The sequence below is a fragment of the Cupressus sempervirens genome, chromosome 4 (assembly GCF_028749045.1).
Source record: "Cupressus sempervirens isolate cs-2001-9-10 chromosome 4, ASM2874904v1, whole genome shotgun sequence".
Taxonomy (NCBI): Eukaryota; Viridiplantae; Streptophyta; class Pinopsida; order Cupressales; family Cupressaceae; genus Cupressus; species Cupressus sempervirens.
The window spans coordinates 480,755,095-480,781,949 of record NC_143121.1 but is presented as its reverse complement, the minus strand read 5'-3'; the positions used below and the strand labels follow the sequence as shown (position 1 = coordinate 480,781,949).

General features: G+C 34.2%; 1 pseudogene; it reads left to right on the top strand.

Annotated features, from left to right (window-relative positions):
- Window positions 1-26,539, top strand: LOC149562054 (uncharacterized; annotated as a pseudogene).
- The last annotated feature ends 316 nt before the right edge of the window (window positions 26,540-26,855 follow it).

Here is a 26,855-nt window from a genome sequence, read left to right as displayed (position 1 = left end):
ATGACGCCACAGGTATGGCTGAGAGGAGCTTGATTAAGTGATAACTAAAAAAAATGTGTGAATGGTAATAAAACTTTGTGTGATGGTTCCAAGGGAGTACCTCGAGAGGGAAGTACCTTGCAAGAGTTTCCACACGTGATCTGAGCTTGGGCTTGTCGATGCCAAGTGACTCTCCATGATGTCAGCCCCTACTTAGTAGCCTTTTGAGTGTCTGACCAGGACCTATACTCCTTGCATTGTCTTAGGTTCTTAGTTACAGCCATCATACTGTCTGGCGTGAGTGTTAGCCCTGGATGTTGTGCTTTATGTGTGTTTTTGGTTGGATCTTTATCTTCATCAGCATGGCGAGTGTGGACCTATGGGTTCCACGTGGTTGGGAGGCATAGCTACCTACACCACTACTAGGGACCAATGTACAGAGACGGTCTTTTGTCCTAGTGCGACCGTTGCTGAATGTTTTCTCTTGGTACCTCAAGTTTTGGAGTATGCTTTCTTGTGATTTATGCTTTCATTAGAATTCTTAGATATTATGATTAGATGATGTGAATTACTGTAGTAGCATATCTATTGCTTATTGATCTTTAGCATGTGCTAGGTGATGTTATCTACTATAGGATTATCTTATGCTTTTCTACTAGCATGTTAGATTTCTTTATGCTTATATTGTTGCATGTTTTAGTAGTGACGTCCCTATTATGACAATACTGACGATTTGGTTGGTGGCTTGGGATGTTATGCACGGGGGATGGCTAGGACCCATGATGGTCTTATGATGCTATTGATGGTTGGAAGGAACTGCGTACTTAGTTTATTTCTTCTATTCTCTGTGATGTTGCTTTAGTACATTCTTTTCTGTTGTAGTTTTAGATGGATAGATGTATCTCCTTCTTGGCATCTTGTTGTTTCTACACTCAAGTGTTCACTCCTTGATCTATGTGGATCTGATACTCCCCGGTGTGGAGGTTCTAGCTCTGTTTGGCTTATCGTTCTTCCTTTGTTGTCTTCTTGTCTTTTCCTAGGTGACCATGTGTCAGCATGGTGTGATATAATAAAGTGTCACATGCCCATTTGAATTTTGTCGTGTTTGTCGTGCGATACTTTATAGTATCGCACTCCCTTTGAAGAAATGTCGTATGATACACTTCCAATATCATATGCCCTTTGAGAAGTATTGCCCAACCCCTAATTGTGTCACCCTACTTCTGGAGAAAGGTAGCACGACACTGATAAAGTATCACACAATTTTTATGAAACCTGCGCGGGCGGGTAGCAAGCACTTTTCAATTTGATTTAAAAATTTTAGGGATAGTTCGAGGTACCCTCTTAGGTGTTCTTCAATCCCTTAGTGTTGCTTTTTTATTTTCGTTGTGTGTGTTTCTTTAGTTATTAATTTCTTATACTTAAGATATATTTTAATATATGTGACGAATCTTTTGAGATAGGTTTCAGACCTCTCAGAGACAAGTTAAGGATTCTAGGAAATTTTTAGGATTTTAGGCTTAGCCAAATTTCAAGATTCTGCATTTCACCCCAGCTTGGTGTTATGTTTATGAGTGGTTGTTTCTTGAGCCCTCATCTTGTTTGTGGTGGTTGTTGGCTTTGTTTGCATGTGTCAGTTGGTAGTGGCGTTCGAAGATCTGTTGGTTACCAAGATTGTGGTGAAGTCTTCCGTTGTGATCTTTGTGACCCCTATATGATGTTGTCACATGCATTCATACTTGTAAAAAAAAAATATCTTGGCTTTTATTGAATCCTTGTTCCAAGGATCTCCAAGTGGAGCATTACAGGAATAAAATGTACCATTTTTGAAAAACCATTTTTGAAAACCTGTCAACCACCACAAAAATACAATCATGCTTGTGTTGTGTCCTTAGTAATCCAAGAACAAAATCCATGCTGATATCCTCCCACGGTTTCTCTGGTACAGGTAATGACATACAATCTCATATTCTGCTTCACTCCTTTTTCCATTTGACATACTTAGAAACTTTGTACAAACTTTGTCACATCTTGCTATAACTATGGCGAATAATAATTTTTAGCAACCAAGGCTATAGTTTTATCTCTACCAAAATGTCTAGCCAATTCTCCACTATGCTTCTCCTTGATGAGATTCTCTCTCATTGAACATCTGGGAATGCGCAACTAGCTTCCTTTGAACAACACATTATCCTAGATCATGAAATCCAACCACTTTGTCCTATCAAGTGTAATAGGTTTTGCACATGCCTTCCATGCTTCACCAAAATCAGGATAATTTGGATATGATGTATTGAGTTTCTTGAACCCAACCAGCTCCATCCACATTTCTGTCAGTAAAATTTTTCTTCTACTAAGAGCATCTATGACTTTGTTAGACTTCCCACTCCTATGTTTCAAAAAAAATGTATAATTCTACAAAAACTCAACCCACTTTAAATGCCTTTGGTTTAATTTTCCTTGACTATTCAAATATTGCAAAGCTTAATGATCGTTATACAAAACAAAATCCTTAGGAAGAAGATAGTGTCTCCACTTCTTCAATGCTTGAACTATAGCATAAAATTCCTAATCATAAATATAATATTTTCTTTTTGCATCATTCAACTTCTCACTAAAATAAGCAACTGGTCTACCTTCCTGGCTCAAAATAGCTCCTATTGCAATACCACTAGCATCATACTCTACTTGAAACACCTTGTTAAAATCAAGAAGTGCTAAAACAAGTTTCTCAGTAACTTTCTATTTCAATAGATTAAAACTCTTATCTGCTCCTACAGTCCACTTAAACTCTTTCATTTCCCCTCTCATTGTTTCAATCAAGGGTCCGCAAATACTACTAAAACTTCCTATGAACTTTCTATAAAATGTAGCCAGTCCATGAAAAGATCTTACCTTTGTTGCACTCCTTGGAGTAGGCCATTCAAGGATAGCCTTCACTTTCTCTAAGTCCATTTTCAAACCTTCTCTTGGGATTACAAATCCCAAGCACACCAACTCTTTCTTTACAAAATAGAACTTCTTCAGGTTTATCAACAACTTTTCTTCCCCCAACTTTTCAAACACCTTGCAAATATGAATCATATGCTCCTCTAATGTCTTACTAAAGATCAATATATCATCTAGGTAAACAATGACAAACTTACCTAGAAACTCCTTCAGTATCTCATTCATGAGCCTCATGAAAGTGCTCAGTGCATTGATTAGCCCAAAAGGCATGACTAACCACTCATACAGTCCTTCCCTTGTCTTCAAACCAATCTTCCACTCATCACCTTTTTTGATACGAATCTGATAGTACCCACTCTTCAAATCTATCTTTGTGAAATACTTAGCTCCATTGAAACAATCCATAATATCATCCATCCTTGGCAATGGAAATCTATACTTTATTGTGATCTTGTTGATAGTGCAAGAATTTGTGCACATCCTTCATTTTCCATTCTTTTTTAGTTCTAATACTATTGGTATAGCACATGGACTCAGACTCTCTTGAATCAACCCCTTCTGTAACAACTCATGAATTTTCCTATTCAACTCTTCACTTTCAGTTGGTGTCATTTTGTGCATTGCTTTATTTAGCAAACTGGCTCTTGGAACCAAATCCGTCTAGTGACTGGTCTTCCTCACTAGGGGCAATCCATCAAGTACATTATCTGATACAATATTAGAATACTCTCCCAACACATCTACAACTTCTACAAGTAGCTCCTCTACTTCTTCCTTACTATCTTTAGGAATTATAGCAAAACACATATGCTCATGCTTCATATCTTTAAGAAACTCTTTTCCATCAACAAAACATATTCTAGCAGTACTACATACCTTTTCTTCTTTATCCTTCAATGGGTTCAACTTATGTTTCACTCTATCCTTAGTCAGAGTGTAGGTATTTTCTCACCCATCATGTACAACATGCCTGTCAAACTACCATGGCCTACCCAACAACATATGACATATGTCCATAGGTATGATATCACATAGTACCTCATCTTGGTAGCTTCCAATCTTGAACTTCACTAAGCACTGCTCATTGATCATGACCTTATCAGATTCAAATTGGTGACCATCATTTCTAATACTAGATTTTTAGTACTTCCACCATCAATGATCACATCACAACACTTATCTTCACATCTACACCTTGTGTGAAATAAGCTCCTTCTTTGTTCAGGTTCATTCTCACCACTTAGCAAGACTCTTTGGTTAACTAGGAATTCTCCTCTTTCAGCATCTTTAGAATGTGAGGATGTGGCATCTTCATCAACATGTACAACTCTTTCTTGACCTTCTATTCTTTGATCTATCCTTCCTTGGCACTGGGTACATTCAAATTCTCTATGCCCTTCTTCTCCACAGTGAAAACATTTTCCATAGAAGCCTCCTCTTCTAGAATCTTGTCCTCTGCCTCTTCCTCTCTGATCTCTATAATTTTGATCATGAAAATGAATGAAATTGTTTCCCCTCTAGTTCTAACTACTACTTCTAGCCTCATCCTTATTCTTTTGATCATCATTATCACCACCATAAGATTGTTCACTAGATCTTCCACCATGACCTCTCCCACTGTTCTTATTGTCAAACTTCTTGCTCAATTTCTCCTCAACTCTTAGGGAAAATTGGTATGCCTCCTTAATACTACTCATTCAAACCACACTTAGCTCATCCTAAATGCTTGGCCTTAACCCATTAAGATAATGGGTGACTTTCTCCTTATCAGCTTCTACATGATCAGTTCTAATGAGAACTCGGTAGAACTCTTTGATGTACTCTTGAACAAATTTTCCCACTTGCTTCATTCCTTGCATCTTCTTCAACAGATCAAGCTCATAATCCAGAGGAATGAATTTTTGCTTCATTTTAACTATCATCCGATCTCATCTGGTGATTTTATCCTTTCCCTTTCTATTTCACTCCAATTGAACCTCTTGCCACCAGATCTTTGCATGCCCCTTTAGTTTTGCCTTTGCAAACTTGACCCTATCCAAATATTCAATATCTTCATACTCAAAGTACTCCTCAAATTCATTGATCTAATCAATCAGCTCCTCTAGATTAAGATTTCTTGAAAACGTGGGAACTTCAAACTTCAATCTTTTTCCAATCTTGGAGATGGCCCTAAAAAGCCTCTCTTCCTCTAGATTTAGAACTACCTCTACTTCGGCATTTTCTTCTACTTTGTCCTCATCTTCGCTTTCATCTCTTATAGAAATATGTATTCCTCTTTGAATTTTTTCTTCCAATGCTTTCATTTTCCTTTTGAGGGCTCGAAAACCCTTAAGTGTAACACCTACCGCTCTTTTGCGATGCTCTCTTCATGGAGGCATTTTTGTGCTTCTGCTAAAACCTTAGTACAAACTACCTCACAATCGGTGATCTGTCTACACACTCATCCCAAACCACGATGGTGATCTATCCACACACTCAGGAACTCAAGCTCTGATAACACTTGATGTAGTGTGCTCCCCTTAATACCATAAACACATAACAAAAACAAAGAAACAATGACAAATGCAAGAACAAAATATGGACTTCTTATTTGCACTAAAAATGTGAAATTATAGAATTGATAGGTACAATATGCTAACCCACATGGGCACCTTCAATACATTAATTTGCAAGATAGGTTGTGAACTATTACCCAGAGTTGTCCTAAACAATGTTTAGGCCTTTCTTAAATAGGCAGTTTTATGCCACCCAGGAAGGTTCTAGATGCTCAAACTTAATACCTAGGGCTAACAAACCCTAACAATACACTTAGAGTTGGCCAAATACATCTTTGAAAAATTATTTCAGAAATTTCAGTAGCCCAACTTATGAAGGCCATAACTCACAAACCATTTCTCTGATTGGCTATTATAACCACTTTTTGGAAACACCAGCTCCTGATCTAAAGGCCCCAAATTGCCCTAGCGCCCTTCTATCAAAGTTTTTGGACCTCATCTGAGCACTCTAAGGCCTCCAATGGTGAGCCTGAAGATTTTTCTGCAAATTTTTCAATTGAAAATCTGCAATAACTTCTCTGATATTAATGCTTGAGCAATGAGATTTTATGGCAAGCTTACAACTTGAAAATGAACCTTCCTTTAGAAAATGAGAACATTCTGAGCTCATATGAAAAACTCACTAAAAATAACAAGTTCCCATAAATAGTAACCACCCTATCTACTAGTCCTTATTAAAATAGAAAAGACTAAAAATAAAATATTTTTGGGTGATGCAAGATTGCCTTTACACCCAGGATGGTACTACATCACATATATAAAGAATGGAGTTATAATAACCTTGAGGATATCTTGATATTCACGATCAAAATGATTATGGAAAATTTTAGTGAAACATATGAAGATTTTCAATGCATAAATAACATGCTTAATTTCTTCAAAGATAAAGGCTATATTGATGGAATTGGAAAATAAATGGAAGCCTTCTTGGTATATATGAGGTCGGATGTACAGAATAACTAAGAGGGATCCAAATGCTCCTCAGCTAATTAAGGATACTTTTGATGTGTTGGAAGCTATACCAAAGAACTTGGCCTATATGGAGCAAGAACAACATAAAATTGAACAAAAGAAAATGCTTATTTACTCTTTTGAGTAGTGTTTCATACCTTCCCTAATGGATAGTGATGGGAGGATAAAAATCTTGGAGGAACAGAAGAGTGAAATGATGATATTCCCACAAAGGGCTATGAATTGCTTCAAATAAAAGGAAATCTTCTAGATAAATGATTTCCACACTTTACTAATAAGCTCATTGCTTTGGAGAGAACATTTTTCAAATTTCAAACCAATATTTGAGTGGCTATAGGAAAGAAATGAAAAGACATATAAATGTCCATTCCTTAGGTTTCCAAATTTGCATGGCCCACACATGCACAAATCTCCAAATGGATCAATGAATACATGGAAGTACCTAAACTGATGCAAGTGGAAGAAATAACAAATGAAGAAGAATAGGTCATTTTTGGGGAATGAATGACATAAATCCCTTTTAAAAAAAAATTTAGGTTATATGCATTAACATTTAGGTAGTTATGAATATTCATATAATGAAGAGATCCAAAGATCTGTTGCACCCTTTTTTGGTATAAGAAAGGGTACCATGATCTCATTTTTTAAAAGTAAAAAGTTAGAAGATACATACAAGTTATCCATGACACAATTTGATATTTTGGATATATTTTCCCCTTTATGCAATATTATAAAGTTTTTTGAACTTCAATGGTTGATGCAATTTCAAGATTTATGCAATCTTCATTGTTTCACTATTGTTCCTTATTTCATATAGCAATAGAAGATACATTCCTTTGATACTCTATTCAGATATTTGAATATTTATTAACTCATTTTTAGTATTGTATTTTTGAATTTATGTTATTGTTAATGGATTGAATTTTATATGTATCTTTGATTATCAAATGTTGCATGCTATGTAGTGTTTTTATAATTGGTCTCCATCACTGGAGTTAAATTTACTTAGACTAGGGTTCATATTCCACAAGTTTTATGTCCAATAACTGAGGTGTGCACATTGTCTTCAAGGGTTTGATGATACTTTGATTTAGGGTTAGAATATATTTACCCAATGGAAAAGCACTGGTCTAACTATTATGAAGTTGATAAATAGTTATAATTAGAAAGGTTCTCTATCTAGTCACCAACATCAGATTAAGCCACTGTTACCATTTCTATCATCCATTTACATTTAAATTATATTTTTAAGCATTCCAAAAAAATCATTTAGTTCTATAGCCTTGATTCATCCTTGAGAATTACTTGTTATCTCAAGAGTATCAATTAGTATAATCTATATAAGTCATATCAAACAAGGTACACCCAGCTAGGTTAGCAGATCCTAAAGTAAAGAGAATTTTATCTCTATGTATCAATCCTAGTCATTGGCCAAATTGTGTTGGATTACTCAATATTGGGCAAAAAAGGCTCATAGGTTTTCCAACCAAAAATTTGAGGAACCAACACATATATTAAAGGGTGTGAAAAGAGGTATTTAACGAAGATAAGAGATATAAATGAGTAAACTAGTAGAAGTATTATTATTGTTGTCAAAAAATAATTGAGTTTCATGCCATTGATTAAACCATTATAGAAGATAAAAAATACATAGAGAAGAGATTTTCAATAAATTTTACCAAATATCTTATTGTTTTTATGAAGATATACATTCGAGTTCCTTCAAACAAACATACTCGGTAAGTGTACATACAAACAATGAGGGATAACAAAATAGGGAAAATTTATACAAGGGAGTGACAGGTCATAATATTTTGTGTTTTCTAAAGACCATGGTTCAAAGAGTGATTCATTTAAGAGAAATCATCAATCAAAGTATATATAAGCCAAAGATAGAGCAAGAAACATTCAAATGGAGGGATTTTGAAGTATTTGTGGCACGATTCTATGTTGATTAACATATGTTGAAAATGTGACATCTATTCTAAAGATAAGTAGTCACACACCACATACAAATAATTAGAAAAATTCAATAATATTAAAAGACCATGAAATAGAAAATAGTACCAAAGGCATGGATAATCAAAGACAAATCCATATTCAAGTACATAGTCAACATATGAAATGGAAGAAGACACATCAAGACAAGAGTCAAGGTAATAAAGTTATTATGAAATTAATAATTTGGCAACTTCAAAATTATACTTATGCAAATGGAAATACAATAATTTAAATAAAATAAGGAGCGATATAATAATAAGAGATATGTGAATCCAAAATTAATCATTGAAGAAGATAAAAATTAGTGAAGATACAAAATTATTGAAGAGGTGTGCTATTAGTTGAAGTTTCTTAAAGCCCTACGATAATAAAGACTGATATGATTAAATGAAGAGGTGTTATTATAAACTAAAAAGCATTAAAGGTTGAAATTAGAATGAGACATATCTTTTGCCAAGAGACATGAATTTTATTGAAACAAACAAGATATAAATAATGATTGCATTGTTCAAAAATAGATGTGTCAAAAAGAAGAATAAAATTTAGGAGTGTGTATAATAGATTAATGGGTGAGGAAATATACTAGCACGTGCACCTTTGAAGGGTGCAAGGATAATGCCAATAGTTTGATATATGAGATGATGTTATAGTATTTTACTATAGGGTAATTTTTTACTAACCTCGATAAGGTTATGTTGATGGTGATTTATCTATTTAGGTCTGCTTCATGGATGCAAAATGGTTACGTCTTGTTTCTACTGCTAGTTGATCAAGGTGAGATTCCTCTTTCTTCAGTTTAATTGTGTATGGGTTATTTCTCATTTTACATACCTTTCTAAGGTAAAAGTGGGTTGAATACGAAGATTAGTTAAGGTTTTTACTCTTAACATAGTTGTAAATGTCATCCCTTGTCTTTCTATTCTGCCTATGTCAACTGTTGCTTTGTAGAGTGTTAGCCCTTGTGATTTATGTATGGTAATATCCTATGACATGGTGAGTGGGAGTTGTCTCTGACTTCTGAATGTGATAGGAACAATTGGTATGGTCTTTAAATCATGTCCATCCCATGATGGCCCACTGTAATTATTGAAACGCATGGTAATGTACAAGGGAAGACTTGGTGGTTTATAGCTTGGCTCATAAATAATGTCAACAACCTCACCAAGGGCTCCATTCACCAATCCTATATCTTTCCATATATTTGTTGTAAGCATGATGCATTGCCCCTTACAAAGGAGTACATTTTTTTCAAGTCATTCTTTGTCCACGAGATTATTATTACCACTTAGACAATACATTGTTGTACTCAGTGCAACTGAAGAATTCAATTATTTTAATAGCTTTTTATTATGTAGTTTTACAACCTCATTAGTTGCAAATAAGTGTGTAGCACCATTGGATGTTGTATTCTTAGTTGCTGTCAAGTGTATGCATGTACATGTCAGTAATATCTTCCAATCATCCTCTATTGGATTTTCATCTTGGATATTATGTAACATTTGATGAAATCATTCTTGGATGTTGTCATATTCTGCTTGTCAAAAAATTGTATGCAAAGTGACTACTATTATGAATTGATCCCACAATAACTTAGCAGTAGAATGTGATGTATAAATAGGTTTGTCCATTATAGGTGGTAATTAGGCTAAGTCACCAAATAGTATCATTGAAATACCACCAAAATATTCATGGTGTCGATGGGGGAAAGCTTTGTGTAGTTTGCTATCAACTTTGAGAAGCAACTTTAGTCCTATGGAGCTCATCTCATCTATAAGGATATATTTAATATATTTAATTTCTTGCTAGAATGTGGTTAATTCTTAGTTCTATAATGGTTTTCTCTTTAATAGGTATTTTTAGCCTTGCATGTATTGTCGATGCATGTATATTAAATGCAGCCAGTCCTGTTGGTGCTAGTGTGAGTAATTCGATTTTACTTTGTGATGTAGAGCTGGTCAAAACCTCTCTTATACATGAAATTGTGTATGATTTCCCTGTACCTACAATGCCCTATATGATCATGCACAATGGTTTATTATATTGACATTTTTTATGTTCCTCAATATTTTGGAGTGCTAGTCTCTATTGTGGTGATAACATTGACATATCATGTTTGGTTATTGCTGGTATAGGTTCACTAAACCCTCTCTCTTTTTAACATGTAGGAAATGTGTAGCAATTTCATGTAAATCTTGTGCAACTATACTATGGTCCCATTGATATTTCTATCAAATTCACATCTTCAAAGCATATCAAGGTCATTTAGTGATACAATACTTGTTGGGCCCATTTGAGAGAAATTTTCCCATTCATTTATGTCCATTATTCCATCTGCATTATTATCTAATGTCACAAAAAGTTTTCTAATAAGATTTTCTATACATAGTAGAACATTATAAAGATACTTTTTTTTTTTTTTTTTTAATTCCTTTCAAAACATGCAATGCACCCTATTAAACCTTTCTTTCATTGACTTTTGTGCTTGCTTTTCAATAATTTATCTTCTATGCAACTTTTGTTGGTATCTTTGCACCCTTTTTCATATATGGTCATTATGGCATGTACATGGCTTATACTCCTCCAAAGGCATGGGTGCTACATGAGCATTGGCATTGTTATGAATGAAGTACAAACTACTGTAGTGGTTTCCATCATGATATGAGAGATAAAGTGTGGGTTTTTCTAAGATATGAATATTGTAGATTTGGGATTCTTGGCCCTTCAAATAGTGCACATGAATGTTAGTTTGAGTCACCATGGAGGCTGCATAAATCTCACAATGGTCTACCCAAGTTCCATCTTCTACCATTTTTTTGTAGTATTCTTCAAAATTCATGTCATCTTTCTGAGAAAAGAAAGGGTCAAAGTATGAATGATTCTCCATAATGTACTCCACTACCATATTATGATACTTTGAGTGTTTCTCTTGGTCACCTTCAAGTTGATCTGCCAAGGCTCTAAAAAATAATTTCCATCTAGTAGCATTTGACCCACTCTTATTTGTAATCCATTATGTTGATCCTTTATTTCTTCTTGGCTCTCCTCCTCACTTTCTACATCATCCAAAATGATGCTTAATTGAGATTGTTTGTCTTCTTCTTTGATGGGCATGTTTGACTAAGAAAGTGGTAGTTTTGGTTAAGTATTTATTTAACATATAATTCAAATAGCTAATGAAATGTATAACTCAACCTTACATATAAGTCTAAAGCATCTTATTTCAAAAGTGAATAATGTTATGTTCAACTATGTTGTAATGGTCTCAACCTTTGCCTAAATTATCAAATGTATTTATGTGTGATCCTAGAAAATATGAAGAAAACCAATTGTAGAATCTATTTAAATGCAAGCTTGAATAATAAAAATTCAATTAATTAAATTTTATGAACATGCACATGAGACAGTACATCTCAAGGTGTAGGAGACAAATAGTTACAATCAGAGGTGATGGGAGAGCCAAAGGCAAAGCTAATACATCTTTTGTAAGATGTGAGAATCCAACACTAACATGTCTTCTATATATAGAAACCACATACATGTCCTTGATATATTATGAGGAGAATACAATTGCATGTCTACAATATATTGACATGATTCTACTTTCCCAAGAAGATAAAATGATTACAAATCAGAACTTCTAAACCAATTACAAAGTATGGATTTGTTTTAAGTAACTGAAATTGTACTACAAATTCTTCAATAGATATGGTGTTTTATAAAAAAATCATCCAATCTTGAATAGTTTTCTACATACCCAATGCTTGGAATCATGGTTTGAAAATGCCAATATTCGATAAGGGTTGATTGTCTTAAACTTCCTAAAAAATGCACTATCCAATTTGAACATAAATCAGTCCTTAATTGATATCAAAAGAATGTTATTCAAATAATTGTAGGAAATGATTCTTCTCCTTTTACATGGCCCATTTTGAACACAATGAAAATTCATTTCAACTGAACTAGAAACCAGTTAAACATTAGAAATAGAATTCATGACATTACAAAATTCACTAAAAAATTGAAATACGGAACCTTCCAAAATAATTTTATTTCAAACTCTCACTATGTTCATGGTGAGAGGAAAAAAATCAATATACATTTATACCACGTAAACCCTAAACCAAGCAAAGAATAGTCACAAACAATACACATGTCAAGCCCTTCTAAATTAAAACAACTAATTAGCAAGAAAAACATGATATATCTAGAAACAAAGAGAATTGGCTTGCAATAGACTTAGTAAGAAGAAAGTGGCACTTACTAGTTCAAAATCAATATATGGTGTATGAGAACAATGTAGATTTTGAGTCCCTGCCTTTGGACTATTGACAGCAAGCCTCATTCTCACCACCCTCATTCTCCCTCATTTGACAACAAGCCTCATCATCCATGTGAAGAAATCCATTTTTATGAGCAGTCTAGCAGTTCTTGTGGTCGAATCCCAGGGCCCCAATGCCCCAAATCTCCTCCACGAGGACCTTATACAACTGTTCCCTACATAGGGGCACCACGCAGGATCCACCATGACCGCTGTAAACACCGAAAAAATGACACCCCTCAAAAATTGACGACACAATTGCCATCGCGGCCTCCATATCTCGACGCCTGTGGCAGACAGAAATGCAGCAGTGCGGGGGGCAGAATGTGGCACATTATTCCCATCATTTGACGTGAAATTCACAGACTGGTTGATCTTCTTCTTGTTTCCTTACTCTTCCTCAGATACAACAAAATAGAATCCCTAGCCCTAAAATAAAAGCTGGGCTCCAGAGCCAGGGGCTCGAGTAAGCCCCAAAATGGGAGATCCAGCAAACTTTCAAAAAAGTGTTGTAACAATTGAAGAAGAAAGCAGCGGCTACAATGGCAACAGGAATGGGCTTTGTAGGGGGGCAATGGGAGCAAAACTTGTGTATCGTAATGTCGACAAAGCGATAAGTCCTTCAATAAATGTTCACGCCTTTTTTCAGATGGAGCAACCTAGAAGCTTCCAGCCACCTCCTAATTTTTTGAGATTTTGACTTATGAAATTCAAAAAAACCCCAAGAAATTGCCACATAACCAATCATAAAATGAGAATAAATATTTAATAATTAAATTTTAAATCAAACTTTACGAAACTTTGGAAAATATCATGCGATTGTCTCAAAAAAATTAATAGAGGGGGGGTTTAAAAAAACATTAGTACCCTGCCTATAGATAGGCAGGGACTAATAAACATGGAGATGTATAAGAGGTTGGCTTTAAGGAGTTAAAATAAAATAAAGTGGGTATACTGAAGAAAAATGATTCATACAAGTATCAAAAGAATTATGCACTAAGAATATCCATCATCAATTGAAGTAAGAAACACATTACATGTTGAAAGGAAGTTTGAGTAAGAGGGTTAGTGCACTCAAAGAAAATAGTGGGGTTAGTGCTTTTAGTAGCTCAATTCCTACAAAGTGAGGGAGTTGGGGCTTCTAGTAAGTTGGTGCTTAGAAACAAAGGGGTTGGAACCTACAAAACATTATAAAAGAATAATTTGTATAAGAAACCATTTATTTTTTGTGGTTTTCTCTCATATTGGATTTCCACATAAATCATTATGTTCATGTGCATAATTTTTTATTTAAATAATTAAAGTTATTGTTTGGATAATTAGTTTTAAATTGGACAAGTTGTTATTATACTTATTCACCCCCCCCAGTAGAATTGTGTGCTCTTCAATTGGTATCAGATTAGGTTCTGTATGTGCTAATTATGGGCCTCTAAATTAACCACACACTTCAACATGATCCTTACATGCTAGAAATATCTTGAAATGAACATGGCATTGTCCATTCAGAATGGTCCAACAAATCGATCTATTGTCTTCTAACTATACAAATTTTGCTATCCACTGTCAGAGTTGAGAGATCATCAACCAAACCACTAGTATGAAGGATTTAATCTAGATGAAATGCAAGATTAAATTAGATGATGAGCATATTAGTCTAAGAATAAAACAAGAAAATTAATCTAGATGTATGCATTGTAATCTATATGAGAAAGTAATGTGAGAACAAATGAAGTTGTGAATGCAAATGCTTGAATAAACAATTTGGCATTAGTTTGATACTATTCATGTGTATCCCCCAAAATAAGCAGTTGAGGGTTTCTTAAATAGAATTCAAGAATTCAATCAATTGTCAAGATCAAACTAAATGAATGGTTGAGATCGAAGATGAAATTCAGCCAGAATAGAAAATTACCTTGTCAAAAGGAAGTTAACTAATCACTTCTGAGTGTAATAAGGAGTTAACTGGTCTAATTCTTTTTCTAATTTTAGTCCAATTAGTGTTTCCAATTTTAAACTAGAGAGATAATTTGGAGAAGACATTTGATTTTAAAAATTTAAATATGACCTCAAAAATGAATAATCTAATTAATTGAATAATTAAATTCAATAATTAGAATGAGGTTATTTAATTAAATCAAATGCATTTAATTCCTCATGTATATTAGCTAAAGAGGTGAATTCAATTTAATTAAAGTACTAGGACTTTTAATTAAATCAATTTAATTAAGAGGTTTAATTTAGCTAATTCGACCGGTGCTTAGGAATTAAATAAAGTATGTGATTAATACAACGTAGGGATTTTCTACATTTGACACTAAGATCAAGTAGAGATTATTAAAATCAGAAATGCTACTACAATATGACTTTTAATAAGATTAATAGACTGAAATTGGTTCAGCATACCAATGTGCCAATTTAGGGGTATTACATTTTCCCCTATTTGAATGAATGTGCAAGCAACACATTGATTCAAAGAAATCAGAAGTCTAAGAATATAAATCAAGAAGTGAGATTAGTTCTAAGATTGATGACACAGAGACCAATTGATGAGGTTTTTAATTAGGTTGTCTCCATAACAAAGCTTAGCCTTAGGGAATCTAGATAGAACACCTAGATACCGATATGAAAGAACAAAGATTATCAAACTCTATAGAATTTTTTCCAAAATGAGACTCAATTCTTAGGAGTCAAGGTTAGATTGCCCCAATATCTATCTATTAGAAGTTGGCAAAATCAATCATCATTCATAGAATTGTCCCCAAAAAAAGGCTTAATCCTCAAGAGTCAAGGTTAGATTGCCCTGATACCTATCCATTAAATAGTGATTGAAATCAATAATTTAGAATTATCTCCAAAATAGAGCTTAATCCTCAACGAGAAATGGAATTATCTCTAGAATGGAGCTTAATCCTCTAGAGTCCAGATAGAACACCTGAATAAAGATCTATAAAAGATAACAAGACCTAATCATAAGTCATAGAATCATCCCCAGAATGAGGCTTGATCCTCAGGAGTTAGGGTTAGAATGCCTCAATACCTTTCCATTGAATTATGATATGGACTGTTATAAGTGTGACTAGTTGATAAAAGGATGAGATAGATGAAAAATGATGCTAGATTGGGGGGATCAAATATGCCCCAAGTGATGAGATGCCTCTAGCAATGAGGGCATAATGTTCAGATTGAGTTGAAGCTAGTTTTGAAAGATTCAATGATGTAATCATCCTACCCCCTTAGGAGTGAAATTGAAAGATGAAACACTAGAACAGTGATGAGAGTCATAAATTGGAAGAAACTAAAGTAATCAAAGATTCAAAAGAATGTAGAATATATCAGAAGAGCATGAAGAAATTTTGGGGTTGATTCAAAGTGATTTCAAGGTCCAAAAGACCAAGTTTGACTTTGGTTGACTAGAGTTGACTTTTCTAGAATTTTTGGAAATTTTGAAGAAATAAGAGATTTGAAAATATTCCAAGATTCACAAAGTATCAGAAAAATCGACTACAAAAGCATTTGATCGCATCGGTCCAAAAAATTTAAAGTGTGAATTTGATCCTGAAAATGAGTTCAAAGTAGCCAGATTAGCTAACGGACTAATTTTTATGTCAAATGAAGCACTTTGCAAAAATAGGTCAAAACCTATATAAGGGCCCAAAGGGTCATTTTCAATTCATTTGTGCTTTTTGTAATCTGTGAAAAAGAGATCTCTGAGGAGAAAATGGTGGTCCCCATGCATACTCATCGATTCGAGCATCTAAGACAACATAGCTGACTAACAGACTACGAACCTCTGGTGACTAATCAAATATCCTCCTTTGCATTGAAAATTTTACACTTTTTTGGTCATTTCTTTCATTTTTTGAGTGTTTTAAAAAATTGTTGTCATTGAGTCTCGTACATAAACCCATTTTTTCACGCGAGCCTATAGGGAAGTTTGCGCAAGAAAGTACCACTAGGGTACTTCTTTGTGTAAGGTGTTGGGTTTCCTTGTGCTGGAGGTACCCATTTCTTGCACGAGAGACCCCTAAACAAAGTTTTTTTTTCTTGCTTCAGTGAGGTTTCCCGCACAAAGAAGTGAAATCTCACACAAAAAAGTGAAATCTCACATGAAAATCTGGTGTTGTTGACGAGAAATTTTGGTCAAAACCTTGATTTTTCTAGCCATTCTTTCGCATTGTTGTTATTTGTTGTTGCATGTATTCAGTATGTCATAGCACATTTAAGAATAGTGTGATGTTTTAGATAGCCGATACTAATCATGTTCATGTTGTTTTCATGTTTGCAGGTTGGCTTTCAAGATGTTGCATTTAGATCCCACTATCCTCCCATCAGGGTGTTGATTCGTCAGTTAGATGCCACAGAGCTAGAACATATTGAAACACTCAGATTATCTCATATATGTGATATCCTTGACCTATGGGTGAATTGCATATTACTAACAATACTTCTTGAGCATTTCCATTCAGAGACAAACACTTTCCACCTATCATTGGGAGAGATGACCATCACACCGGAGGACATCTACTGGATTCTATGGATACATTTCCATGGACCACAAGTTGAGTGTGATATTCAGTCAAGGTAGGGTATATTGGTACTGAGGGCCATCTTCCAGGAGGATCTCATCATGGGTAGAGCCATTACATGGGAGGAGTTGGTGCATACATATGGTCCTATACACAAATTGGCAATGATACTTGGCATATTCTTGAGTTGCTTTTTGATGCCTAACAGAGGTTAGCATGGACTCAAGTGTGGATGGGGGCAAATATTATAGAGGATGTTGGTGGAGCCAACACATTTTGGATGGGGTCAATGTATGTTGGCCCATATGTACCATGAGATGCATGAAATGTATTAAGACATATGTTTGACTCTTGACTACTGATTGGTAGCTCAATCTAGGTGATTGAAATATTTCCCTTGAAATGTGTGTGGTGAAAATATAGTTGGCCACATGATATATCACAAAAGTACTACATCTACTCCCACTTTGCCTCAGATGTGGAGAAGGGGTGGTTTGTTAGATTAGACACTAGGAATCTATGATTGATGTGCACTTCATTGCCATGGTGTGTTGGAATTACATGTCAACTGTTGCAAATAGGGGAATGACTCTAACATATAAGGAGCATTTTGTGAGTCATCCTTTCCCTCAGTTCATAGATCTAGTAGGGATGGCAGTTCCCATACAGCTTATGTAAGCACCACAATAGTAGGCACAATGGCCACAACAACAGGATCTGAGACCACTAATGAGACATGTGTCAATCCCTCCTCATCAAATGAGATTGGATCCAAATGTTTGTGGGAGTGGGACAGGACATAGACATCCTTGGGGCAAGATGGGTACCTTGGGTTTCATTGGTGGTGATGCAAAAAGACAACGAGTGGATGACCAACCTCCATAGTAGCTAGAGCAAGACACGGGCAATGAGGAGATGCAGGACTAGCCTATTCAAAAGCCACAAAGTAGAGAGGTACATACCCAGGATGCTCTGAGGAGAGCTAGAGAGAGATTGAGAGAAGCATAGCAATAACTAAGTGATTCAACTAATATTTTTGATATGTGATTAGGTGACAAAGAGTAAGATATCCAAGAGTTATGTGTGCAGTTAGAGTAGTAGTGAGAGGAGGCTCAATTATAGAGTGTTAGAAAAGACTATTATTATGCAGGATATATCGCGGTAGTGCCTAAGGTTTCATAGAAAATTGCTAGATTCTCAGAGTATGCTAGAGCATCATATGGGGTACATTGTCCAGTGAGAATAGATGCTCCTCCTCCTCCTCCACCCAAGGATGAGGGAGAAGGAAACAATTAGCTATCTCTCTTCTGATTTTATTCTGGCTATGTATCGATTGGTGTGCCAGCAGCATTTTCTATCATTTTGAGATTGACAGTACTTGAGTGGCACTCATTTTTGTAGCAATATACACTTGAATTCATTAGATATATATATATATATATGAGATCTTGTGATTTGAGTATCTTTGCATGTGTCACCTTTTCTCTTATAGTTTGTCATACATGATATGTTAATGATATGATTGATTAAATGCAAATTGATATGATGCATGAATGTAGTGTAGATGATATGAAGATGAAAATATGTATATGAAATGCAAAATGTGAATGAACTAACATCTAATCCAAGTTTCAAGTTTGTTGCTAATGGTAGGTATCCCATGAAAGTCAAGAGGAAAAACCACAAAGTTGAATGCTTGTGTAGTCATGAAGAAACATGATACTTTGAAGAAACCAACAACCTCCCATGTTGAAAGATGCAAGTAAAGCAATGATCGAACTATGCTCTTATGCAAATGGAGTATGCAATGCAACCCTATGCTAGATGTGACCCTAGGTCTGGTTACTAAACTAACAGAATTATCATCACCGAGTGTTTAGTTAAACCCATAGATGCCATACAATTCACATTGGCATTGCAATCATGAGAATATGAATATGAAATTTGTCTTAGTTTTTTCAAGATTACATGTAAGCATTAAGGCACAAAAAGTCAAAACAACCAAAACATTTGTCTCTTTTAATACAAGTGAACATAAGCATCAGAGCATAAATGCTAGGATGACCAAAATGTTTCTTGCATGAAAACACATCAAACACACAAGAGATCCTTCTTATTCTAAGTATGTAGCAAAGATTTTGTTTGCAATGACCCTTGCATTTGTAACCTGAGACAAAACTGTATGAAGTATACTTGCGGTAACCCATATGTTCACTTAGTAGGACGAGTATTAGTATTTATTGTAGCATAGAGAATTCACTCAAACAAGCAAGGAAAAGAACCAACCTCACTTAAGTATCCATATAAAATGAGTTGAGGTACACACGGCCATCCAACACGAGATAGAGGCTCTTATAGTGGACACCCCTTTTATATAGATGTTTCATATTATTGGAACTAAACCAACAAACAGAAAGAAAAAGAAAAGATCATGTCCCCAGTCCTCACTTCTCTAGTCAAAAGTGACATCCTCAAGTTTCTCAAAGGGAAATGATAAAGTGAAAGAAAAAAAAAAAAAAAAAAAGCTCAATATATTTCAAACAGTATCAATGTTTCCATTTAGTGCCAATGTTATAGGATTGATGTCAAGTGTCAATGTTCAAAACCTATGTGAAAAGAAATCTCTGTAGTAGGAGGAGGATAGTAGATAGACTCAGTTAGGACAATTTTTGATGGACGTCAGAGAGAAATCTTCATTGAGAAGAACCTTAGTAAGAAACTAATCGATAGTAGACAAATGTAGTTAAAACTAGTGAATGACATGAAAGAGATCTTCTGTGAGAGGAGTCTCTATAACAAAGCAAGCAATAGTAGGCAAATGCAATTAGAACAACTGGTGACTGACGCAAAAGAGATCTTCTTCGAGAGGATTCTTTGTAGTAAAGCAAGAGATAGTAGGTAGAAACAGTTAAAACAACTAGTGAATAACATGAAAGAGATCTTCTTCGAGAGGAATCTTTGTAGTAAAGCAAGCGGTAGTAGGAAAAAATAGTTAAAACAACGGGTGAGTGACATGAAAGATATCTTCTTCAAGAGGAATCTCCCTATTAAAGCAAGCAACAATAGGTAGACACAGTTAGAACAACTATTGACTGAAATGAAAGAGATCTTCTATGACACTATAGGATGTTGCCCCTAAGACAGTGACAAGATTCAATCCATGGATGCATGAGCGAAAGCAACAAATGAAAACAAGAAAACAACTATACAAAAGCTAGAAGATGTGCTACAAGATGTAGCATTTGAAACAAGAGGTGCCTATTTACCAAATTTTCACCTTCTTGGTAGAGAATCTTTTTTTTTCTACCATGATGCCTATTTACTAGGTTTTCATCAATGACACTTTTTTTTTGTTTTTCAATTTTTTTGTTCTTTTTATTTTTATTTTTATTTTTATTTTTATTTTTTTGTATTTTTTTATTTTTCACCTTTTTTGGTATTACCTATAATCACCTAAAAATGTTTACCTAGACCATAAACCCCCTTCTAGCATTTTTTGCTAATGTTATCAAGTGTTTGATCACAAACTTTCAAAAATAAGGTAAAATCAAATTATTTGATTTTAGCCTATAGTTTGACCATTATATTCTAAACACATATTTGATTAAAAGAATTTTCTCCCTTTTAATTAAAATATAATTCTCAAAAATCCATCCACACATTTCTTATTTTATAAATAAAATAAATGTATTTTTGTCTACAACTGAGCCTTCTATCTTGACTAAATCATTTTGTCTACACATGAAGGTGTTATTTTCCATATGTAGAGCCTCTTATTTTGACAAAATATTTTATCTACACATGAAGGTGTAATTTTCCATGTGTAGAGCCTCCTATTTTGACAAAAAATTTGTCTACACATGAAGGTGTAATTTTTCATGTGTTGAGAGCCTTCCATTTTGACAAAAAAAAACCATTTTCTACAAAAAAGCTTAATTCTCTATGAGTGGAGCCTTTTATTTTGACTAAGGACATTTTAACGTCAAAAATGAGATAAGGATTTTTCTCCACCCTTGATTAGGCATTTCTTGTCTTTTGATCTCAACTATCCAATTTTCTTTAAAAAGAGGGCTCTCTCCTCATATGAAAAACACTCTTGAATATTGTTATGCTACCAATCTATCATTTGAATTATTAAGAGCTTGTGGAGAATTTCTATTCCTTGTCTCATTCTATCATCCATAAATATTTTAGCTTAGATCCATATAGTTTAGCTTTCATTTTACAATAATTTAGCTCACATAGTAATTAGTTGGATTTGTAATACTCTCATATTGTTTACTCTAGTTTCATCTTTCATTTTCATACTAGTTTAGTTTACATTTTGCATTGCATCCTTGAGGAGCTCCTTGTGGACATTTGCATACTTGCATCTAATCTTTGAAATCTCCCATTACATGGTTTACTAGCAACGGTTGCATTTCTAAGGCTCAACTGAGAGCCTACTTCATGTTATTTGTATCCTTGCACTCCATGGATTGGAAGCTCTAAGTCGGCATCTAAGCATTCCAATCTCATGGAATACCTTGGATAGAAGGGTTTAGAGTGTGACACAAATATAGTGTACATTTTTTGCACCCACTGTGGGGTGAAAACCAAGTTTCTAGCTCCATTTTTCTTATTTAAATGTTAGTTTCATTCTCATTTATGAATTTTATAGCAACTCATTAGATCTAATCAATTGGTTTTTCACTTGATTCTCATTTTGTTATTAAGGCTAACTCTCGTGCAAGCTGGTTTGGGATCAAAATAATAGAAATTTGAAAGATTTACTCATATCTTCCAAAGCGTTTGTGATTCGAGTCTGAATTTTGTTTTGAAGGGTGATGATAGTCTAGAGAGACTCTAGTCCAAAATTTAGACTTATTCGCATTGATTTGTAATTATCTTTTTTATTTTCATAAAAATGCGATATCGAGTGCAAATCAGCAAATTTTTCAAAAAATTCTTCATTTTTGGATAGGTCTACAAATTATAGAGGGGATTGTTTCTTTGAATTTCTATTTTATATGTCATATCAATGCTCAAATAATCGATTTACTAAAAGTGGTCTATTTTGACAAAGTGGGTCCCACATGAGCAATGAGCAAATACAACTAAAATTCTTACATTTTTAGAAACCTCTCTCAATTTTAGCAGGAATCTCTTCTTTTTATTTCTATTTTTGAAGATGAAATCATAAGAAATAAATGAAATCTTGTTGACTAGTCAAAAACAAAGAGTGAAAAAGAGATCATTTTGTGATTAACTTGCAATTCCTTGCATACACTTGGTGAAAAGGGATAACTTGAATATTTGAGAAAATTGACCACTTTGTGTTTTCAATCTTATTTGGTCACTATGCCCTAACCCATATTTTTTTGTAGGGATTTTCTCATTACTTTCTCGTTAAGCACAAAGCAAATCAACAAAAAAAAGGAATGCATGCGGGTATGTGCAGGATCATGGTCAACCAAACTATGGCCTTAAGTGGCAGTGAAAAACTAACAAATCAGGGTTATGTCAACTTGACACATAATTTTAAAGTGCTTATGGACTTTATATAAAAAAGATGTAAGAATATAATCTGTAGGAAATTGAATGTAGTTTCTAAACTACTAGGCCTTATCTGGAGAAAAAAAATTGATTGGTCAAAAGTTTGAATTTTAATGCAGTACTATGAAAATTTTAGGGCAAAAATAAAAAGTAGGTGTATGTCTGACCACCTTAATCAAAATCAAATGATAATATTTTTTTAATATAATTATAGATATGAAAAGTAGACTCATGCCCGGATGTGACACATATTTTTTTGTATTTTTATTTCAAATAAATAATTAAATATGAATTTTCTACCAAAAAAATTTCAGAAAAAAAAAGTCTCGTGTCTGACCACCTTATCTAATAGAAAATTTTACCAAATTTTTATTTTTTTTTCTTATACTAAGCAAAGCATAGAATGTGACACAACTTTTAGATTTAAAAAATGTTATACCATTTGAAAATTATAGCTATTTTTCAATCAGTATGTCAATTAGCACTTTACAATAATCTTCATTGATAATTAACTAATAAATACACTAGTACATTTGACTCGAATTTTTGACCAAAACTTTTGACCATCTGATAATTTGGGTCAATTTGGTCAAATTGTGATGACTTTTGTTAAAGATGAGCTCATGTTGGTCGAAATTTCGACCAACACGGGCTCACACTAAGCAAAAATTGAAAAAAGTTATGTTTGCAACCCTAATCTTATTGTTACGCGACCTAGAAGACTCGTGCACTGAACCATTTTTTACCACTACGATTTGTGGCTAGGAGTACGTAGCAAAAGGGTTTAATAGCGTCAGCACCAGTAGGGTTTGACATCTTGGGTTCTTTGGTGGTTGATTGTAGCAAAGGAGAGCTCGTGAATGCTTCAAAGTTGATCCATTGAAAGAGATTTCAAAAAGAAGGTGGCGTGAAAGGATCAAATAACAGCTGGAAATGTTGAAGAGTCTCCTTCCCAGCATTACAAAGGTGAGTTGAAGTTTTGTTGTATAGATTGACATTTCTTGCCTTGTTTTAAATATATTTATATGCATCCTATACAATGTTTTCCTTTTTTTGGACTAGACATTTCTCATTTGCTTTGTTCCCTAACTTGAGTTTTCAAACTAGTGCTTATAACAACCTCCTAAGATATTCATAAATACCAGTAATCCAAAAGCAAGGAAAACAAATTTGATGAGTCAAAAAATAGAACACAAAACTATCAAGATCTAATCAATGGACACAAAAAGGCCTTCCAATAATAACCCTTAGATGAAATCCAAGGTATTACCCCTATCATTTCTAAACTCTAGACAATTCAAATTCCAAAATTCTCAAAAAGAATATCTATTATAACAAAGTTGAATATCCCTATCTAATTTGCATCTACTATCCCCATGTATAATTACAAACTTATCCATACTTACAACATTCATTCTATACACATGTATGCATCTTACTAGATCAATCTAGATGAAGCTTAGAAAAAGTTTTCTTCAAAATAATAAAATCAACTACTAGAATAACCTATAAATCTATTACTATGCAATCGAGCCAACTATGCTAGATAGTTTGAGGGTATCATGCCAACGTTAGGGTTCTTAGGGATGAGCAAAGGTGAACAAGTGATTAGAATATTAAACTTCATCAATAATAGATTCTTCAACCCTGTAAATGCTCAAAGGGCCAATTGACAAAAAAAGGTTAATGGTTTCTATTATTGGTAGCCTTTGGAAGACATTACAAGAAAGCAAAATCAAATTCATGATGTTATGCAGATGTTTCACAAGATAAAATCTATACTAATGAACAATACACAAATTGTCTTGGCTTTATTTACATGAAGAAAACAATAGAGAAGTTTTCATTCTACCGAGTATAATGTACAACATTATAGCATGCCAAAAAATAACGTGAAATGTCAATTTAATTAAAATCCTAAAAATCTCACAATAGAAAGCAATTATATTGAATAGGCTCATTAGAAGACCTTTCTATCCTACAAGGCAGGAAACGTATATATCAAACCCAAAGGTGATGATTTCCATGGGTTTCTAGGTCTACACAAACTAGTCTTGAATTAGGCTTTTAATACCCCTTCAAATGGTTTGATGAATTCCTACCAAGGATATTGCATACTCCTTATACATTCCCCTAACACAATCCAATTTAATTTCTTGAAGTTCAATCCACTCCTGCAATGTCCAAGCACATTTCTCTGTCAACCACCTAGCTAGGTTGCTCTAGGGATCAACACACTCATTGCTTGTTATTTCAAGTTTGGCAGAGAAAAGTGAGGCAATCAAATATTACATTACATACTTGAAAGGAACATACCTCCTAATATGTGCACTTACAGCTCATTTCAGGTCATTGTAGAGCTGGCAGGCTAGAAGAAGCAGTCAGACTCTTAAACCAACTAATTCTAAATGGTCTGGCTCCAAAAAACTTTACGTATAATATCATTATTGCTGGACACTATAGGGTTGCCTGCACAAGTGTTGCATTCAAACTATTTGATAATATGGTAAAGAGTGGTCTTTTGCCTCATGTGATTACTTATACTACTCTTACAATGGGGTTATGCAAGGAAGGTAATATACAGGAGGCACATTTTCTTTTAAGGGAAATGTTTGGAGAAGGTTTGATTCGTGACAAAACTATACACACTGTATTGATTGATGAACATCTTAAGAATGGTAATGTAGAACAAGCTTTTAAACTGTGGGCACAAATGGACAAGAAAGAAATTCCACTTGATGTTATTGCTTACACTCCTTTTATGAACAAGCTTTGCAAAAAAAGCTACATAAAGCAGGCACATAGATTCCTTACGAAAATGGTAAATTGACACATTTTTCCTGACAATTTCACTTATAGCTCATTGATTGATGGACATTGCAAGGAAGGAAACTTATTCTCAGCTTTTGGGCTAGAAAAGGAAATGATTAAAAATTGGGCTTGCACCTAATGTCATTATTTTGTATACTCTCATTAATGGATTTTGTAAACAAGAAATGATAAGTACAACAAATTAGCTTTGTACCCTCATGCCAAGAAATGGCTTGTCCCCTGATATTTTTACCTACAATATTTTAATTAATGCTCACTATAAGGCAGCTGATATGAAGTGAGCTTTGGAGATCATGAACATGATATCATGTAGTGGTTGTGCTCCTGATGTTATTACCTACAATACTTTCATAAATGATCTTTGCATTACAAAAATGACTCAGCTAGCTTTTAATCTCCTTGAAAGAATTGTTTCCACAGGATTTTCTCCAAACACATTCACTTTCAATACAATTTTGGATGGGCTCTGCAAGGATTCCCTTGGTCTGGTTGTTACTTTGTTAGAAAAACTTTTTTAAATGGGTTTTGTCTCAGATACGGTGTCCTATAGTACACTACTTAATCATTTTTGTAGCCTTGGAATGCTGAATCAGGCTATGATGTGGCTGGATAAACTTATCAAAATATTTTTTATTCACAATGCTATTACATATGAGATATTGGACAATGTTCACTTTGGTGGGAAATGGTCTACCAATAATCCAAAAAATGTCACTAGAAAAGGATATCTTTTGCATTGTGTAATGTAGTCAATGAGTAATAGATCAAAGAGGCAAGAAGGCACTCAAATGCCATTTGTAAGTCTTAATGAGAATCTGGACAGTGTAATAAGCATAATTGATATTTATTCTAAGGCTATACAAGACAGATGATAAGGGGCATCAACATGTTTTAAAGAGTGACGATTGGGATGATTTGACTTGTAACAAGCTGATGGTAAGTTGTAAAAGTGGTCTCTTTTGCAAAGAAAAATCAGAGGTAGATGAATTCTTCAATAGTTGGTCAGCTGTAAAATAGAAAACATTAGAGCCCCATGAAACAGTTAAAATTAATGATCAAACTTGCTCTTTGCTCACAGATTGAAGACACAGATATAATCTTGAACAGATGATGAAGCATAGTGCCAAAATTATGGGTAAGTCCTCTCAGTCTGTTGTTCAAAAGTTAAATTTCAGAGTCCAGACAAAA